Source organism: Cyrtonyx montezumae, unplaced genomic scaffold, assembly GCF_038088225.1.
Source record: "Cyrtonyx montezumae isolate F1298 unplaced genomic scaffold, pur_monq_1.0 scaffold_4, whole genome shotgun sequence".
Lineage (NCBI taxonomy): Eukaryota > Metazoa > Chordata > Aves > Galliformes > Odontophoridae > Cyrtonyx > Cyrtonyx montezumae.
The window spans coordinates 1,062,501-1,080,000 of record NW_027072045.1 but is presented as its reverse complement, the minus strand read 5'-3'; the positions used below and the strand labels follow the sequence as shown (position 1 = coordinate 1,080,000).

The following is a 17,500-nucleotide window of genomic DNA, read 5'->3' as shown; positions in this document are numbered from 1 at the left end:
GGCGCTGGGGATTTATTTATTTCTTTTAAAGAGGAAGATTTAGGCGCAGACAAGAATGGCAAGCACGCGGGGCACGGCCTGCATCCCTCCGCTCCTCCAGCCTCAAAGGGAACGAATAGATGACTTCAACACATGGCGGGGGTTAAAAAATACGAAGAAAATTTCTTAAGCTTCACTCCCTGCTATCAACAGTTTGGAATTTACACTGGTGCTTTACATCATTACCCCAGTCGTTCACAGCTTTTTAAGGCCGTAATGCAAACCAGATGCGGGCACAGCACAGGGGAGGACGGCAGGGCAGCGCTGCAGCAGCAGCTCCCACCGCCCTCCCTGAGCTGGGGGCTCTCCAGAAGCAGCAGGCAGTTTAAAAAAAAAAATACCTGGCCCAAATTGAGCATTTGCTTGACATGATGGAAAAGTGAGTGCTATTTTCTGTTATATTGCCCCTATTCTACATCGACAAGAATATATGGCTGGGGTTTTTTTCTTTTATTTATTTTTTATTTTTTATTTTTTTTTTGCTGTTCCCAACTGATTTCACAGTAGTGAACTCCGTTTATGAATTATCTGACACATTTCTTGCAATTCTTCTGACAACAGTGCTCAGTGGAAATTTCAAGGCACCTCTCTTCTGACAAGTAGAAATATCAATATTTGAATAAATTGTGGATTTTAAACTTCTCACTCTGATGCACCACAGCAAGGAAGACTGAATTTTTCTTTTGCTGGGTCTAATCCCCTTGAGCCTAAAGGAAGAAATCTGTATGCAGCGTTTCATTACAAGAAAGCTGTACTGAGTGACATTTGAAGCACACATCTAAGTCGACCTGATGAAGTTTACTTCCTTCAAACAACAAATAGCAGCTTTGTATTATTTCCCCTTCTTGGGGGAAAAAAAAAAGCAAAAGCATGATGTCTGAGCAAAAAGCCGAAATGTTGATTCACAAATTGACAGGCCAATCTTTAAACAAATGTGTTTCTTGGGGGAAAAATGCAGCTTTGTTCAAGCTGAGCATTTTTCTTGTGCCTGACAGAAGCATTCCGGGGCTGATTAGAAGGAACTTGTTAGGGCTCTGTCTCAGACACTCTGACTCCACTTTTTAACAAGCATGCAAAGAAAACAACATAAAGATAACAAAACATTGCCATTACCATCTATGGGCTCTGTTTTGGCTTTCTTTTTTTTTTCTTCTTTTTACCGCTCTCCCTCAGAAGCGTTTCCTCGCTCGTCCCACGCACCGAGCTACCGGGATGGCAGAGATAGGGTTCAAGGCCCTGCACAGGGCACAGGGGCTGCAGGAGGGGCCCTGGCACCTTGCAGAAATCACTCCTCAGCCCCCTTACATCCTTCATGAAGGGTCCACCCCATCCTCACTCAGCCTGAAGGACACCACTATGCATCTGTCCTTGCTGGCTTCGCCCACAGAAGGTTTCTCCCATCAGAAGACAATTCTGGTAGAAGCACTGTGGGAAACTCCAAGGCAGAGACATCCACCACACCCAAGGGCTGTGGGATGGGGATTCTGTGTGTCCAAAGGGAGGATGGATGCCATCGCCCCGGTTACAAAGAGCTGTGCATCGGCGGACCCCTCCCATACAAAGCATACCTCTACAGCTCTTAGCAGTGCTGATTACAATAGCACGCAAGCTGAAATAAGGCAAAAGGCAGCAAACACGAAAACCTGATTAAAAACATTCCCCCCCTGCACGACGCTTGATACCAATGAGACCTGTTGGCTGGGAAACACCTGGAGGACGTGGAAGTTCCTCAAGACAGCAGTGGCTCAAGTGAAAACGTGTAGAAAGACAGTTAAGAGGTCAGGCCTCAGAAAGTACTTGAACCTGAATATTTCACTGCAGCATTTGCTGCCTAGTTCTTATCGGTGGAGGTAAGAAAGCTGCCGGGAACGTTTCCCACTGGAAGCTAAGAGTTTTGAGGGATGCTGAAATGAGCTATGACAGCAGATAGAATTACCAAACAGAATCACGCGGCCCTAATCTGTGTGTGCAGCTGGAGAGAACTGCATCCCGTCGTGCTCCTCCCGCCCCGGATGGCTGCAGAGCGTGGGGGGACAGCAGGGCTGGGCTTGGGCCCAGGGACCAGCACAGGGCTGGGAGCAGGATCAGGCCCTGGCACAAACCCCAGGCCATGGCTATGGGCACCGGAGGCGAGCAGGAAGCCGAGGACAAAAATACAAGAGCTTGGTTTTGAAGGAGCATCTCAGGAACACGCAGCACCCTGGGCTGAAGGAGGACTCGGGGGGGACGTGGTGGGTGAGTCAGTCCTGCTGCGGGCTCTGCGGGCACCAGCCTGCCCTAACGAGGCTGCGAGCAATAACGAGCACGACCAAATGGCAGCTCTGCTCCAGCAGCCGCTGACACCTCTCCTCCCATCGTCTGAAGCCCTCCCGTTAAACTGAAATATTTGTGGCTACACAGCGAGCTATAAAAACAGGGTTTAGCTGTTAAAAAAAAAAAAAATCAGCTCATGACTTCTGCCTGAAAATTGGCATAAGGATTTCTTGGTGGACCAGGTCAGATACACTGGTGCCACTGTAAATGAAAAATTATGCTTAGGGGAATTTCTCATTACGTCAAATACACTTGCACTCCACTCAGCAGACCTCAGGCTTACTCTCTTGTTCGGTCCCTACAGTGGCACGGGGCCAGCCTGACACTGATCTGCCACTGCAGATGGAAGATAATCTTTAAAAACAAACCTAAAACCCTCAACCAGTGTGAGTTTGGGGTTTGCTTTTTCTTTCTTTCTTTTTTTTTTTTTTGAGTTTTTAAATGGAAACACAAACCAGTACCTGTGCTCCATATGGAGCAAAAATGTCTCAAAGCTCTTGGATTTGTTAGGCTATCGTCCATTGATTTTTTATTTTCACTGTCATATAGCTCATATGATCTCATTCACTTGTACAGTTCTGTTGAATGAGGGCTGACAAACCACTGCTATTTTGCACGTGGCTCTGTTCTTTTCAGGAATACTCTCTTGAATGTCTCCAATAACTTTAAGTTAGGGTAAAACATCTAAAGCATTCTGTTTGACATTTACGCTATCTATCAACCCGCAGACTTCTTCTGTGCCATTTTGCCAGATTTCCACTAAGATTTATGCTACCAAAGAACATCGTTGGCTTCAAGCCAAACATGTAGGTACTGCACCAAACTGTAAAGACAGTACAACCGGTCACATCTGCTTTCCTGTTTACATCCTCACATCACATAGTTTTACTCTTTTCTCTCGTATTCTCCTTTCTCGCTCCTTTGTAATCACACCCAAAAGGCAGGAAAGAAAAGCTTTGCCACACACTCGATAGGAAGGTGCACAAGTTCCACAAGAGAGACTCATCACAGAAAACCTTCTTTCACCCACTCCGAATCCTTCCCTGGGAAAGGCAGTATCCATTCAGCCCCCCCGGAGACAACTTGGAAGTCGCAGGTTGCACCCAAGAAGGCAGACAAGCAGAGCTGCCTTACCTGGCACATTAACATCAGTGTTGTTTTCTGGCTGAAGTTGTGTATGCTTACGGAGATGTGTTCTAAAAATGTAATAATAATTTGCTTGGAAGAAGCAAAAAAAAAATAAAAATTAGAGGATAATTGAAGTCAGAAATTTTTCCTCTCGGCCTTGTGAAAGACAGTAAAACTAGTGTAAAATCAGTGTAACTTAATTGACTTTCCAATGCTAATTTATGCTAATGGAGGTTCTGGTCCATAGTTTTCACCTGGGAACTCAATAGCAATGAGTGATGGCTCCAATTAGTCATTATAATTGTGAGTTGCTAAAGCTAATATTAGTAGAACTGCATGACATTCTGGGTATCTCCCCAAACTTTTCTGATAATAAGTCCTGTTCTATGCAGCTGGATCATATTTAGCTGCAAATGCATCTCAGCTGGGTTTCTGAATCTTTTGGGTTATGCTGAGTGTTTGCAGGGCAGCCTCCCTCATCAGAAAATACTGCTGAGCACCCACTTGTCCCGGCCCCAAGATAAGTGCAACCCAACAGATGTTTGATGATTTCTCCCTCCCAAAAGCAAATGTTTAACATCCAGGCATGTATCAGACGGCTACTTGGATGTTTTATTCGATGAGCCATGCTTTGGATAGCTAATATGGTACATGTCGTTTCAATTACAACCTGCAAAACATCAACTGCTCTTTGTATGGGGTTTTTTTGGCCATGAGGAGCGATATTTGCACTACTCGGTACAGCTGGGACTCGCAGTGCTTTACAGTGAGGTCTCTACAGGAATTGTAGTGTCTCTGAGACAATGTCAAGTATAGCAAACAAGATCAAATACAATATACTTTTCCCTATGCATTACTTCGATACGAAAATTTCCATTGTCCATAAAAGCTCCAGTTCTACCGTGGTGATGAGAACATCAAATTAAAAGTACTCAAATATATTTGTAAGGCCCCATTTAACAGCTGGGTAGGTCCGTAGATGAGTAAGTAACAGGTGGAAAAGCTGGCACCCAACGTGGGGCAGGATTCCTGGGATGGAGAAGAGTATCTTGATATGTGTGTGACTCAGCAGTGGAGAAGCTGATAACGGTTTGATGACAGGGATGAGAAGTAATTTGCAATGTTCAGATGAATAGGATAGTTGCTGCTGCTCAGCACCACCAGTGGGATGCCTGCACAGTGGAGCATGGGTTGCGTTTGGATGCTGTTCTCACACCAGACTAGGAAAGAGGTCCAAACTGATCATCCAGTGCCGACTTCTTTATTAATTATAATTAATTCTTGGCCGAATTTTAAAGGAGGCTTCTTTGGAAAGGCATTCTTTGCAGTGAGTTCCCTGGTCTCAGCCTAGAAAAACTTGTTTTGCTTTGATGTAAATGGATGGAAAATGTATGAAATGTATGTACCAACCGTGTGAATTTTTTTGTGTAGTGCTCAGCATTACCACCACCTACTGATGAAAGCAGCAGGTCTTGCTAATGGAATGGGACTTTGCACCACCGTGGACAAAAGAGGGATGAATTTAGTCCTCTGCACAAGACTGCAGAGAGAGCATATGACTTCAAACTGTTACAGTTTTCAAGCCATCGTTTCCACTGGCTGTAACAGGCTGTCACTCTGAGGTACCCCCATGAGTTTGTCACCTTCACAAGAGCTACCCTATCCAGGGAGTTCAATTGAAGTATACAGAGAGTGAAAAAGAATGAGCTACAGCTCATCCAAAGCAATTTGCAAACGAACTTCTTAAACTGAAGCAACGGCAAGTTTAGCTTCTCTGGTGGACACAAGGAAGACGGCATGAAGCAGGGACTATAGTCCGTGAGCTCAGTGCCTGTGCTCAACATTGGTTTGCACTGAACAACATGCAGCCAACAGCTCAGACTGCATTTGCAATGAATCCTATCATTTGGCAGCTGGGTGTGAGTGGCCAAGACCCAAACTGGATGTAAGACACCCTGCTCTGAAGTCATACTGGCACTGCTGACATCATCCTGCCTCCTCTGTTACACTCACTCCTTGCCAATAGCATCACACAAAGACATTTTCTGCCCCTTAGAGGGAACTGCATAAAACCCCCTCAACTGGTTTCGTTTCACCGTCTTTCAAAGCGGGTATTCAGTCCTCCACCTCTGAAGAAGCTCTACAGAGGGCTTACAAAGAGCACCTCCTCTCCTAAATTACAGGGTTTGTCTTTGTTGAAGAAAAAAATCTGAAGCTAAAACTTAAAGATAGGGCCTAGAGTAGTTAAGCGTGTGTAGACACTGAAGCTAATACTAGCTGAAGAACAGATCTTCCCAAGGAACAACCTGTTAATGTGAGTCCAAAACAGGGTGCTGGGGTGGGCATCACAGAATCATAGAGTCACTCAGATTGGAGAAGATCTATAAGATTATCAAGTCCGACCACACCATATGGCCCACAAGAGAGGGTAAGCTATGTACTTATGTTGGTGTGATACCATATGTTAACGCAAAGAATAAAATAATACTAAAACATAAATAACAGAAGTCATGATACTGCTCCTTTCAGTGGATCTGTTGTTTTTACAGAGCAGAAGAAGACAGCGCAGAGCATGCATTATATATGTAATTTATTTACGGGTTATTATGTAGATGGATTTTTCTAAAGGAATGAAAGAAATAGATTTCCTTCTCAGAGTGCTGTTTTGTAAACAGTTGCGTTGGCTTTAGGAAAAAAAACTTAATGGGAGGATGCTCAGGGTTCTCCATATTAAGGGGCACTCTGAAATTACCTAAGGCTTTCTCCAGGGTTGTTCCATTATGTCAGAAGTATTTATATTGCCAGAAAGCTGTAAGTCAACTGCAGAAAATGTAGCAATGAAATTCTTCGAGAAAGGACAAGAAAAAAATGACAAAATAAAGAGGAGCAATAGTAGGCATCTGCCACAAACCACTTGATTTGGAGGAGAACAAGAATGTTCCATTTCGCAGCACGCTGTAATTGCAGAAGACTTTTAACCACTGTAATATCGGCAGAAGAAGAGGTACAGCTAAGTGTTAAGGTTCTTCGTTTTTATGGAGGATAATTTTATGTTGCTAGAAATAAAGACTTAATTTTTGCCCGCAAGGACTTTGTCCCTGGAAAGCATTAACAAGAAGAAAAAGAAAGGTTCTATTCTTAGCTTATTTTGGCAACTAATCCAATTAGTAACAGTAGTTGATTGGATAGCCAACCAGCTGAAATGAACTTGCCTGTAAATCTTATCTTTTAATAACTTCAGCAACTTCCTAGCGTTTATTTTCTCCTGTCTTTTTTAGAATTCGTGGTTTCCTGGTTACCTCTGAGTATTTGGGACCCTCTCTTTGTTCTCCTTTCCTTTCCAATCTGTCTGCTGCCATTGTGTGACATTAGTGTCACCTTCTCTTTGGAACTGGGTGCTTAGCGGGAAAGGCATAGCTCCTAGTGGGACCTTTCGATGGGACCCACTCTTAGTTATCGCCTCTTGCTTCCCTGCCAGTTTTCTCTTCACTCAATACAACGTTGCCCCCTCTTCTCTTTGCTTCTTCTCATCCCCCATCCTTCAGCAATGTGTGTCCGTTATCCTATTCCCTAAGTCCGGGATCCTTTTCTCTCCTCCCTTTCCAACTCCATGAAAAACAATTATTTTCAATGTTGACCCTTCCCTATAGGGTGTCTACTTGCCGTGCATTCCTTCCTACCTCTCCCAGACACTCAGACTGAACAACAAGGGGTCAGAGCAGTTTTTCTTCAACAGGCTCTCGACTAGGGAGAAGTTAATTAATTAGCAGAGAGAGCTTCTCTGGGAGTAAGAGCAGGCGTACGCGTTCCCGCTAGGCTTCCCGCTCTGTGATTTAGATTGGCTGCAACGTTTCACACCCTCATCACTCCTCTGCCGTGAACAAATGTTTGGTAAATTTTAGGGATCCTTTTCTTCAGTAGCGATCCACAGCTGAATTTGATACGGTCTCTACAGTGGGTTTAAACGTTTCAAGGCTGATGATGTCTCACAGGCATAGGAAAATCAAATCCAAGTTTTTTGTAGGAAGGCAGAAAATTGCACGAAGGACCTTATTTTACACCATTACCATCCAGTGTTAGACTCTGAGATCATAAAATGGCTTTTTTCATTTTTACCAGCCCGTTCCTCTTATAGTAGGAACGCAAGATTAATTGAAGATATATATTTTTTTTAATCAGCCCCCTTAATAGCTTGTTGATAATGTTAAAATGTGAGGAAAGGTTAAGTCAGAAGCTCGAGAGAAAGACGGTTATGGTAATGAGCTACTCTTTCAATAATACTTTGAACATACCTCTAATCAGATCTACACAAGCCACATTTTTTATAGGTAATAATTAATTCCACTTGACTCATGGTTTGGTGCCTGACTTACAACCCGGGACTATGGTCTATGCATATTGCTCCAACTGAAGTCAGTGGCAGCTGTGTTTAGGACACATCCCATGTTGCATACTGGCACGCTCTGAAAAGTCAGACCCCAGGCTTCTCTTGTGCATCACTTACAAGAACAAGTACAGACACTCTTAGCTACTTAATTCCTCTCCTGAGTAACTAGTGATAGAACTAGGGGGAATGGCCTCAGATTGCACCAGGGGAGTTTCATGTTGGACAGTAGGAAGTACTGCTTCTCCAAGAGAGCAGCCAGGTGCTGAAATGAGCTGGTGGTGGAGTCACCAACCCTGGAGGTGTTGAGGAAACATTTAGACGCACTTAGGGGCATGGTTTAGTGAGGAAATATTGGTGGTAGGTGGAAGGTTGGAGGATCTTGGAGGTCTTTTCCAACCTTGTAGATTCTGTGATTTCTCCCTGCTTCAGTTTCCCTTTTGTAAAACATAATTAATGTCATGTGACAAAGATATTAGAGAAGGAAATCGTTGTTGCAGACCTACACAACAGTGAAGAGCTCAGGAAGATAGACTGATCAAGCAGAAAGTTTGGAGTTGTTGTTTTTTTTTGTTTTGTTTTAGTTTGGTTTGTTTTTTTGTGACAGGACTTGAACAGGCTTTAATAACATGGACATAAGGGACCACACACTGAACAATAAAGGAAAAATATACTGAACAGTACTGCATTCAGCACTGCTCAGTACTGCATGAGGCAGGAGGTGTGGGGGGGAAGCCCTGCGTCTGGTTATGTAACCAAACCAATATCCTGACCCACATATGCAGGGAGTCCATGCAGAACAAAAAGGGCAACCTCCATCAGAGCATTTTTGGTTTACTTTTGACTGCTTGCCTTCGCAGCCTTAAGAATGTTCTTTTAGTGTAATTGTTTATGTGATAAGGAGATGAGGGAGAAACTAGGCCCATTAGTAAATGAGGAAAAGAATAAAATTAATGACGATTCAGAAATAACTAGAACTGATTCTACACTGGGGAGCTGCCCCAGTTCCAGCCCTCAGTGGCCAGTCACCAGCACAGCACCAGCAGCACAAACCCACAGCACAAATAAGGAACTCTGCTGCATCTGCTGCAAGCTGCTGAAATCAGTCCGAGCTGCATCAAGCCACTGTTTTTTTCATTTCTGTTTCAACTTTACCTAAACTCCTGCTGTGGGCTGCAGGTAGGTTGTACTGGTGCCCATCAGTGCCTGAAATTCTCATTGGGAACACTGAGCACGCCTTAAAAAAATGAGGAAAAACCTGCTTTTTGCAGTAGGAAAACTATTTAGATAGTAAGAATGATATGCATATGCAGCTGTTAAATAGTAATGCATGTGGATTGGCAGCTATGGATATGCATACCATGTGCATTATTTAATAAAGCCAAATGTACAGCTGATTTAGAAGATATTTTGGAAGTGTGGTGATGGTAGGAAAGTTAGAGAAAGGTACAGAAGCTGATTCTTGATGAAGGACTGAAACAACCGAACAGCTACTTGGCTCATGGGCGCACGAGAAGGTTTCTGTAAGAAATATCTACAGGAAAACAATGGCTGCACAGTGATGTATGTGGGTGTTACGACAAAAGGATGAAAGTAGAAAAGAGAAAGGAAAAAGGCAGAGAGATAATCAGGAAAAGAGTGCAGCAGCAAGCGGTGCCAGGCTGTGACACAGCCCCGGGCAGCAGGCCTGTGGCCATGCGGGAACCAGAATGCTGGAATTCTGCACTCCCTTGTAGGTGATGGGACTGTGTGCTGGGGATGGAGGCTGAGTGAGGGCAGCAGGGCTGGCACATGTCAGTGCGTGGTGGGGGGAAGCACTGAGGTCGGCTTGGGTGCTGGATGAGGGCTGGGCTTATTGGCTGCTCTTTCTTCATGGTAAAACCAGAACGCTTGTAAGGACAAAGAGTTTGCAGTTTGAATTCCGAAGGAAATGCCCGGCGAATACAGAGCCTGACTTCATGTGCTAAAAGGCGAGTAAGGCAGAGAGTCGATGAGCAATGTGAAGAGCTCGTGAGAGGTGAATGAGGATGGGGACGCAGGAGAAGTGGAATGCAGCCCTGGTCCTTCCCTCTCTCAGAAGCAGCTCTCTGCCTGACCTCCCCATCCTGAGGCCGTGCAGCACTGCTCCTCCCATTTGCTACCAGAACATCTGGTACCAAATCCAGTACCCATCTGATGCCAGAACACGTCCACAACCACTGCTTCCAGATCAAACTATCCTTTCTCACAACATAGGAATAATGAGGAAGCCAGTACTCTTCCTTGGCATATCCTTTAGGCATTGATCTGCACCTTGCTATAACTGTAGAGACACAAATAAGGGGAGACAACTGAAAGAAAACAAATCGATGTTTTTTGCAGTTTACATCAAGGGGAAGGGATTTTCATATCTTATACATGAGGAAGAATGTGAGAGGCAGCCCTTAAAATGTGCTCAAGCTGACAGTGACAGCTCGCAGTGCCGGTGCAGCTGACAAACCAGAGAGGTGAGGCTTGCACCTGGTAAGCTGAAATAAGATCAGTAGATTGTAAAGGCCTCGAATGCACGGGGAGCCATTTGCATTTAAAGCAATGGGCACGATGGAGCCTACAGTGGTCTTATAAGGTGAGGACAAGTGCAAGGTGAAGGTTTCACTGTGTTTTGAAGCAGAAGAAGGAAATGGAGAGAATGAGAAAGAAGGGAGTCTGCTGAAAGCATAAGACCCAGGGTGAGAATTCTCCCTTTCAATGACAGAAAAAAAAAAATGCAGCTGGTATTATGGCAGAAGAATTTGTCTGTGGCTTGAAAGTGATGTACTCAAAGACAGTGCGGGCACTGTGACACGGGTGGCAGAGATCAGGTGCAGCATCACGGCACCCTCTGAAGCTCTGGAACAGTTTGAAACTGATGTTAACTTTTGCTCACATTTAGTTCAAGCTCACTGCAAACCTTCTGAAAGAGGAATTCAAAGAAGAGACTGAGCTACAGGTCTGCAGAGAAAAACAAGTCAGGAGACGAGTGACAGAGCTGTAAATCACTTCACAAGCAGATAGTTGTAGCTCTTGGGTGAAAGAAACCACATAAAAACAGGCCCGACACCAAACAGAGCTTTGTGAACAGGAAGGAAGACAAAAGAAAGGAATCGGCCTGGCACACAAGGCAAAAGGACAAAAAGTGAGGAAGGAAAAGATCTCAGGGAAGCGTGTGGCTGACCATGACAGCACTGGGAAGCGCTCGGATGGCCGCGGTGGCAGAAAGTCACTGCTAACAAACGGGTTGGGAGCAGAACAAAGGCAGCAGGAAGGAGAGGGGTGGGAAGGATGGATCACAAAACACTGAAGCACAGGCACGCTGGGGAAGAAAGGAGGGGAAGAAAAGAGAGAATGATTTTGAACGTTCCATCCACCCAAAAGGAATGGAAAAGAACAGAAAGTACAAGAAAATAAAAGTAAGGAGTAAATCAATAGATAACCCACAGCTTCAGCAGCCCTGAAGGAATAGGACTAAGAGGAGCACATCTAGGTACCCCTAAGTACACATTTTTTTTCCCTCCAGCACTACTGCAGTTATTGTACTATTAGCAATGTAATTTCTTATGATACTTATAACTCCATAATGTAACAAAATATGATTTGGGGACTGGATTGAATACTGAGACATCTAATTGCCATGTACATAGACTCAGAACAATAGTAACCAGAATACTGCCATGCTTCTCTTCCTTCTTTCCAAAAGCAGGACACAGAAATTCGTGGCCCCATTTTGGGCTGCCCATCTTGCTAGGAGGGCAACTTGAGCCCCTGCCTTTGGAAAATCACTCTCAAGGCACTTATCTGTGACATCCCAGGTTTACACCCATAGCAGGAGAGATCTGAAACTTCCTATGGCACGCAGCAATAATATCACTGAAGGAAGGTAGGAGCTCAGATAGAAGTAGAGTTGGACCTCACTCTGCAAAACCACAGTTTTTGAACCTTGAGTCGTTCTGTTTACGTGTATATTGCAACACTTAAAGAAAGAAAATGCCTCTTTGGCAGTGCTGCCCTGCACTGCTCTGACTTCCACGCACACCGCCCTGGTGATTTCACCCTCTGTTCCCAACTGGGACCTGAGAGGTGTGATTCAAAGCACGGCCAACATGCCTGCCAGTCACCACACACCAGCACAGTGCCATGCTGGCCTCAGGTAATGTCTGAGGAGCAATTAAAAGGAGCTCACCCATCCCAGCGCCCACCTATAACCGAGACTACGCACTGACACACTTAGGCTGGCCCTTCTTTTTTTCAATTTCAGTATGTTCAGTGTACCAATAATGCTCTGATGCATTTCACTCTTGACTGGATACAGTGAGATTGCTAATCAGGATTACTTGATTCAGTCAACACTGATTTCAATAAAAAGACAAAAAAAATTATCATAAATATAGAGAAAGTGCTGGCGGCAGTGACAGGTGATTAAAATCTCATTCACTTGGAATCAGCCTGATTCATGGTAGCCGAATAGAGGAAGTCTTCATATCAGCAGCAGATGATTATTATCTCACTCACTCCAAGTCACTTCTGATTGCACATGCACACACAAATTGGCACAAAGTAGATTCATGAACAACAAATCATCATGCAGGGGTCTGACCTCCTTAAAATGAGGCTTTGTATAATAATTCTTCAGAAACGAGCAGATATAGGGTGGATAATGCTAATTTACGGAGTAAGCACAAGCAAGCAAGCTGGCATTAAACATTCAGCATGGAGAGGAAGTAAGTGGATGACAATAAATTCTCAGTATTAAGCTGAAATACTTAAGATTAATTGATTTTAAGCGCTATTTTCAGCTGCTTAAAAACAATTCCAATAATGAAAACAAAGGAAGAATTCAAAGCCTTACATCAAAGAAACAGTATAAGACAAACTCCGGGATCTCCCTCTGAATACTCCTGAGCACTGTGTTTGGACTCAGAAAGTGAAACTTCTCTGAAACAGGGATTTTCAGTTGTATCGACCTGCCTACGGTCACACCGTACTGGGATGTGACAATAGATAAACTCAGTGAATCTGTGCACTTCTATCTGTGGATTTCTGAACTCGGGTCTGAATAGCGCCGACTGAAGAAGGAAACACTGGTGTCTAATTGTAATCCTTATTCCACATTGCTGCACAAATTCTGGCACAACGTTGTGGGGCTCCCAGTTGGTTCTTGTGGGAGGTCTGGATCAAAAGGAGAGGAACTGCATGGAGAAGGGTTTCTGCAGCGTTTTAATAGCTCTGTGGGAACTCTGCATCCCACTAGATGTTAGTCTACATGGTGCTACAGCTTACTAGCATCACTTTTTTAACACAGGTAGTAATTTTTTAAAGCCATAAATCCCAAGGATGTACACCCCCTACCAAGGAAGCAAGCACGGCGATGTGCACCCCTCCTCTGTGCTGCTGGGGCAGTGCAGCAGGCCTGGGGAATGGCAGCCCCAGGCAGCAAATGGCCACAGATGGGGGACTGGGGGCACCTCCTTCCAGCAGACACACCAGGACTGCCAGCCCTGCTTCCACAGCCTGAAATACACCTCGAGGAACAGTAGCTACCCGCACTACTGAGTCCTGGGGATAATAACTTTTGAAATCAGCAATCCCCATGCTAACGTTGGAGGTCTTTTCTTCGGAAGACACAACCAGTGAATGCTCTCACACTTTGCCAAAGAACTCAAGTCATGCAGGTATGCAGTAGAAAGCACATGGTCATCTTAAAAATGCACCCAACTTATTGGGTAAAACGATATAATCTCTTGCCATCATTGATTGAGAATAACTGTAGACAACTATCTCCTATCTGCTTATGCAAAGCTCTCATAAAATATTCCAAAGTAGTGAATTAATACTGTGCACAATGAGTTAATGCAGTATCCACTGCCTCTGTACAGTGTAGAGTGGCCTATGGCAGCCACTCAACGAAAGCAAGCGTTGGACAGAAAAGCTTATGCAGAATGAAATTAAACAATTACATGTTTTACTGCTAGTCTGAAAGATTTTTTTAGATTGACAGTGCAATCAAACACAGTAGCAGTGCCAATGTCAAAGTGCAAGTCAATATCTTAGTTAGACATTGTCTAATAGAAATGAGTAACAGCAGCTGAAGGTGAAGGAAGACTCACTTGAATCCAAGGATCTGGCTTGTGTTCCAAGCAATTAAAGACTGTTGAATCAATGGGGGAGAAAGCAAGGCAAGACGTTATTTAGTACAGCCATGGCTCATAAAATCAACCTGTTGAAGGATGGAGAAAGGGAGAACTTTGGGGTGGTAACCAGTAAAAGCCCATTTCGGTCATCTGGATCGTGTCAGGCTGACAGAGAATGAAGCTGGGGAGTGAAGGAAGTGACCCAGTAGTCCTAACACTGAGAAGAGATAATGCTCAATTCCCTGCAGTGTCTGCATCTGATAACCCAATTATCCCCAGTCTATTTTTTCAAAGTCTCTTTGAACCTGTGACCCACCACAAACAAAATGTATTTGTGTTGTTCTTAACTGCTAAACTCTGAAACAACAAAGGACTTGTGAAACGGTTGCCAACCCACATATTTCCTCGAGTCCTACGGCGATTACATTTAAATCAACTCCACGTATTATTTCTAAACACGGCATTTTTTTTATCTGAAATGAGTTGAATGGTGAAAGTAATTAAAATGCACTGCTCGGTATTAAAAGCCTTCTTAGTCAGCGAGCAGGAATAGACGGAGCCAGGAAGAACTCTGCTGGAGTATTTAACAGGAGTTAAAAGTGACACTGTTTACTATTACACAGCAAATGTCAATTCAGCTGCTCTTTTTATTTATTAAGTGGCACTTTTATTTTGGACGAACGCATCTACTCCACTAACTCCTTCTGGGAGAATTTATTCCCATCATATACAGATTTCTCAAAGCCATTTTGTTTTGCAAGCGGTATTTTCTGACAGGAGAAGTGAGTTTCATCCTCTTGCTTAAAAACTGTGCTTCTCAGGGTCTGCTGTGACCACAGCAATTAACGGACAAGGCGACTCGCTGCCACGTTTATTCATCTATCTGAGTATTATTTGCACTATATCTTCCTTAAATATAAGCAAGGTTGTCCGTGTTGTCGTGTACATTATGCTGTCATCTGGAGAAACGAGCAGGCACACGCATCAAAGAGCAGAAGTTATACCTGCAGGTCATTAGGGCTGAGCTTATCTGGGGTCTCAAATGACGTCATGCCAAAACAGAAGCATCTTTTCACAATCAGAACCCAGGAGAGTTAAGTAATCAGAAAATTATACTGCAGGAATCATAGGTAATCAGTGCGCTAGTTTATCACAACAGGGCAAATGAGGGGAGAGTTATTTTTGCTGACAAGAACCTCTCCCGCAATCCCAGAAATACGTGATGAAAAATGAAAGATGAAACCAACGTTGCATCATGGCTCAGCGTGCAAAGAGCTGTGGCACAAAGGCAGAGCAGAGGCGGCTGCCATCTCCATCTCCTGAGTCAAAATTATTCTCAAGTTTGAACGATACAGAAAGGGACGTTTTAAGGCAGGCTGGGCACAGGTATCGAGTAATTTATGTTAAAATATACATATCCAACTGTACTTTGTTTAAAACAACACATACGCTTCGAATGACCCGCATACTCATACCAGCACACAAAATAAAATGTTATATTACCGTCAGAAGCCGGTTCAATTGTTAATTCTGCCATATGTTCAAGCATATTCTGTTACATTACTGTCTCTAGAAAAGCCCGTGGAACAGGATGGAATGTGTGAAAACATGCATGCTGTGCCAGTAAGTAGTTATTTTATGTTTGTAATTTTAGTTTTACTGACTTTGGGACTAATCCAGTAGGGAGAGCCACAGCGACACAGACTCGGCTCCTAATGAGAGCCCCTCTGCAGCACTTGGGGATCGTGGGCTGTGCATGGGGCCAGCTTGTCCTGCCAGCACGGCACCTCCACGCACGGCTGCCAGGGCTGGAGGCTCCAGGTGGGTCTGGAGTCCCCCCTGCCTTCCTGAGCCCCAGCCCTGCCCTGCGGGGACAATACCCGGCAAGGAAAGCCAGGAGAGAGGGGATGGAAAAGCAACGCCTTCTACAGCGTAGTTAACACAGAATAAAATCGTGTAACGGCTCTGATAGAGTTTGTGAAGCTGCACGCGCTCCCAGTTCCCTCTGGGCACCATGGGCTGACATGGCTGATGGTAACACCCACGTGGACACCTCCACCGTAGGTGAGAGCGGCCCGTTCTCCCAGCCAGCTGCTGGTCCTCCAGCTGGGAGAGGAGGGACCTCCTGCAGCCCTGCACCAGGCCAGGACACATCTCCTTACAGAATCATAGAATCACAAAACCATTCAGGTTGGAAAAGACCTCTGAGATCCCCCAGCCACCCCACTGCGCCCACTGCCTGCATCCCTCAGTGCCACATTTGCACTGGTCTGAACACCCCCAGGGATGGGGACTCCCCACCCCTGGGCAGGCTGTCCTCACCCCAGCCCAGGATACATCTCCTCCTGAAGCAATCAAACCCCGCTCTGCCTTTCCAGGAAAGTGACTCCTGAGTACTTTAATCCAATAAAAACTTAGGAGGGATTGAGGAGAATCATACATTTCGCTACGCAGAAGCAGGGGGCTGTCCCTCAATCATGTTTGCACATTTACAAGAGGCTCTCCAACTGTTTGAAGACACGAGGTAATTAATTTTACTTTCCCTGGTTCCATATGCCAGGAAGCAGATCTGCACGGGAAGGACAGCAGGGAGAAGCCACTCGGAACCACCCCGCAGCCCCGTGGGCAAGCTGGTGGAAGTCACACTTAGATCACTTCCCGGACTGCCAAAAAACAGCACGCACAAAAGGAAAACAGCAAGTAATGAGACAGAGCAGTGACTGAGCATGTGATGTCCCAGTCCCTCCACTGGGCTCTGGTCAAGCACAGCTGCTGGCTGGTCACATTTCTGTACCCTCAGCACTGAAATATTAACACGAGCAGTACGGAGAAGACTGTTTTCACAGTTGCATTTATCTTTCTGTCTGTCAAAATCCGGTCCTGCAACTGAGTGTACGTAAGCACACCGGACTTGAACGCGTGCAAAGTGACGTCATGCACATCTCAGACTGTCACTTGCTGTCGTACAAATGACCCTGAGCTGCTGGCAGCGAGCGAGCTGCAGCACGGCGTGCTGAAATCTCCATGGAGCTGCACAGCTCCTGCCACAGCCACTGCAGCACAGGCAGCTGCAGATGAGAAATGCTAATGACGTGCTCCAACACATTAAGGCCCTCCATCCTCCCCGACCGTGTGCTCTCATTTGAGGTTTCATCTGACTTGGAAGTCCCGTCTCAGTTTGGGTAACCGGAGGGTCTGACCGCTCCGTTTTCCAAAGGACTGTACTCCACAGCAGTTCTGGGAGTTGTCCTGTGTTTGCTTGTGAAACTAAGCTTGCTTTTCACACTGGAATATTCTTAGGGCTTTCAGAGTAAATTCAGCTCTGCCTGAATTAAAGGCATATTTAATTAGCATTTATTTATTGCACATACGCATCTTCCCCCCCGGACACTGAAAGGCACCCTGGGTAAATAGGACAGGTTTCTACCTCCTTGCCTTAAATTGCACTGCCTGAACCATGAGCAGCGATTTGGTAGGCTCAGCTTGCTGC

General features: G+C 44.9%; 2 protein-coding genes across 15 annotated transcripts in view; both read right to left on the bottom strand.

Moving 5' to 3' along the window:
* The window catches only part of EBF3 (EBF transcription factor 3), a 115,323-nt gene that overhangs the window by 79,365 nt on the left and 18,458 nt on the right, over positions 1-17,500 (bottom strand). The window lies entirely within an intron of this gene.
* The window catches only part of CUNH10orf143 (chromosome unknown C10orf143 homolog), a 64,592-nt gene continuing 60,496 nt past the window's right edge, over positions 13,405-17,500 (bottom strand). Inside the window, exon 5 of the mRNA XM_065746885.1 lies at positions 13,405-13,416. The gene's annotated coding sequence lies outside the window, so the exon portion shown is untranslated. The remainder of the gene's footprint in view (positions 13,417-17,500) is intronic.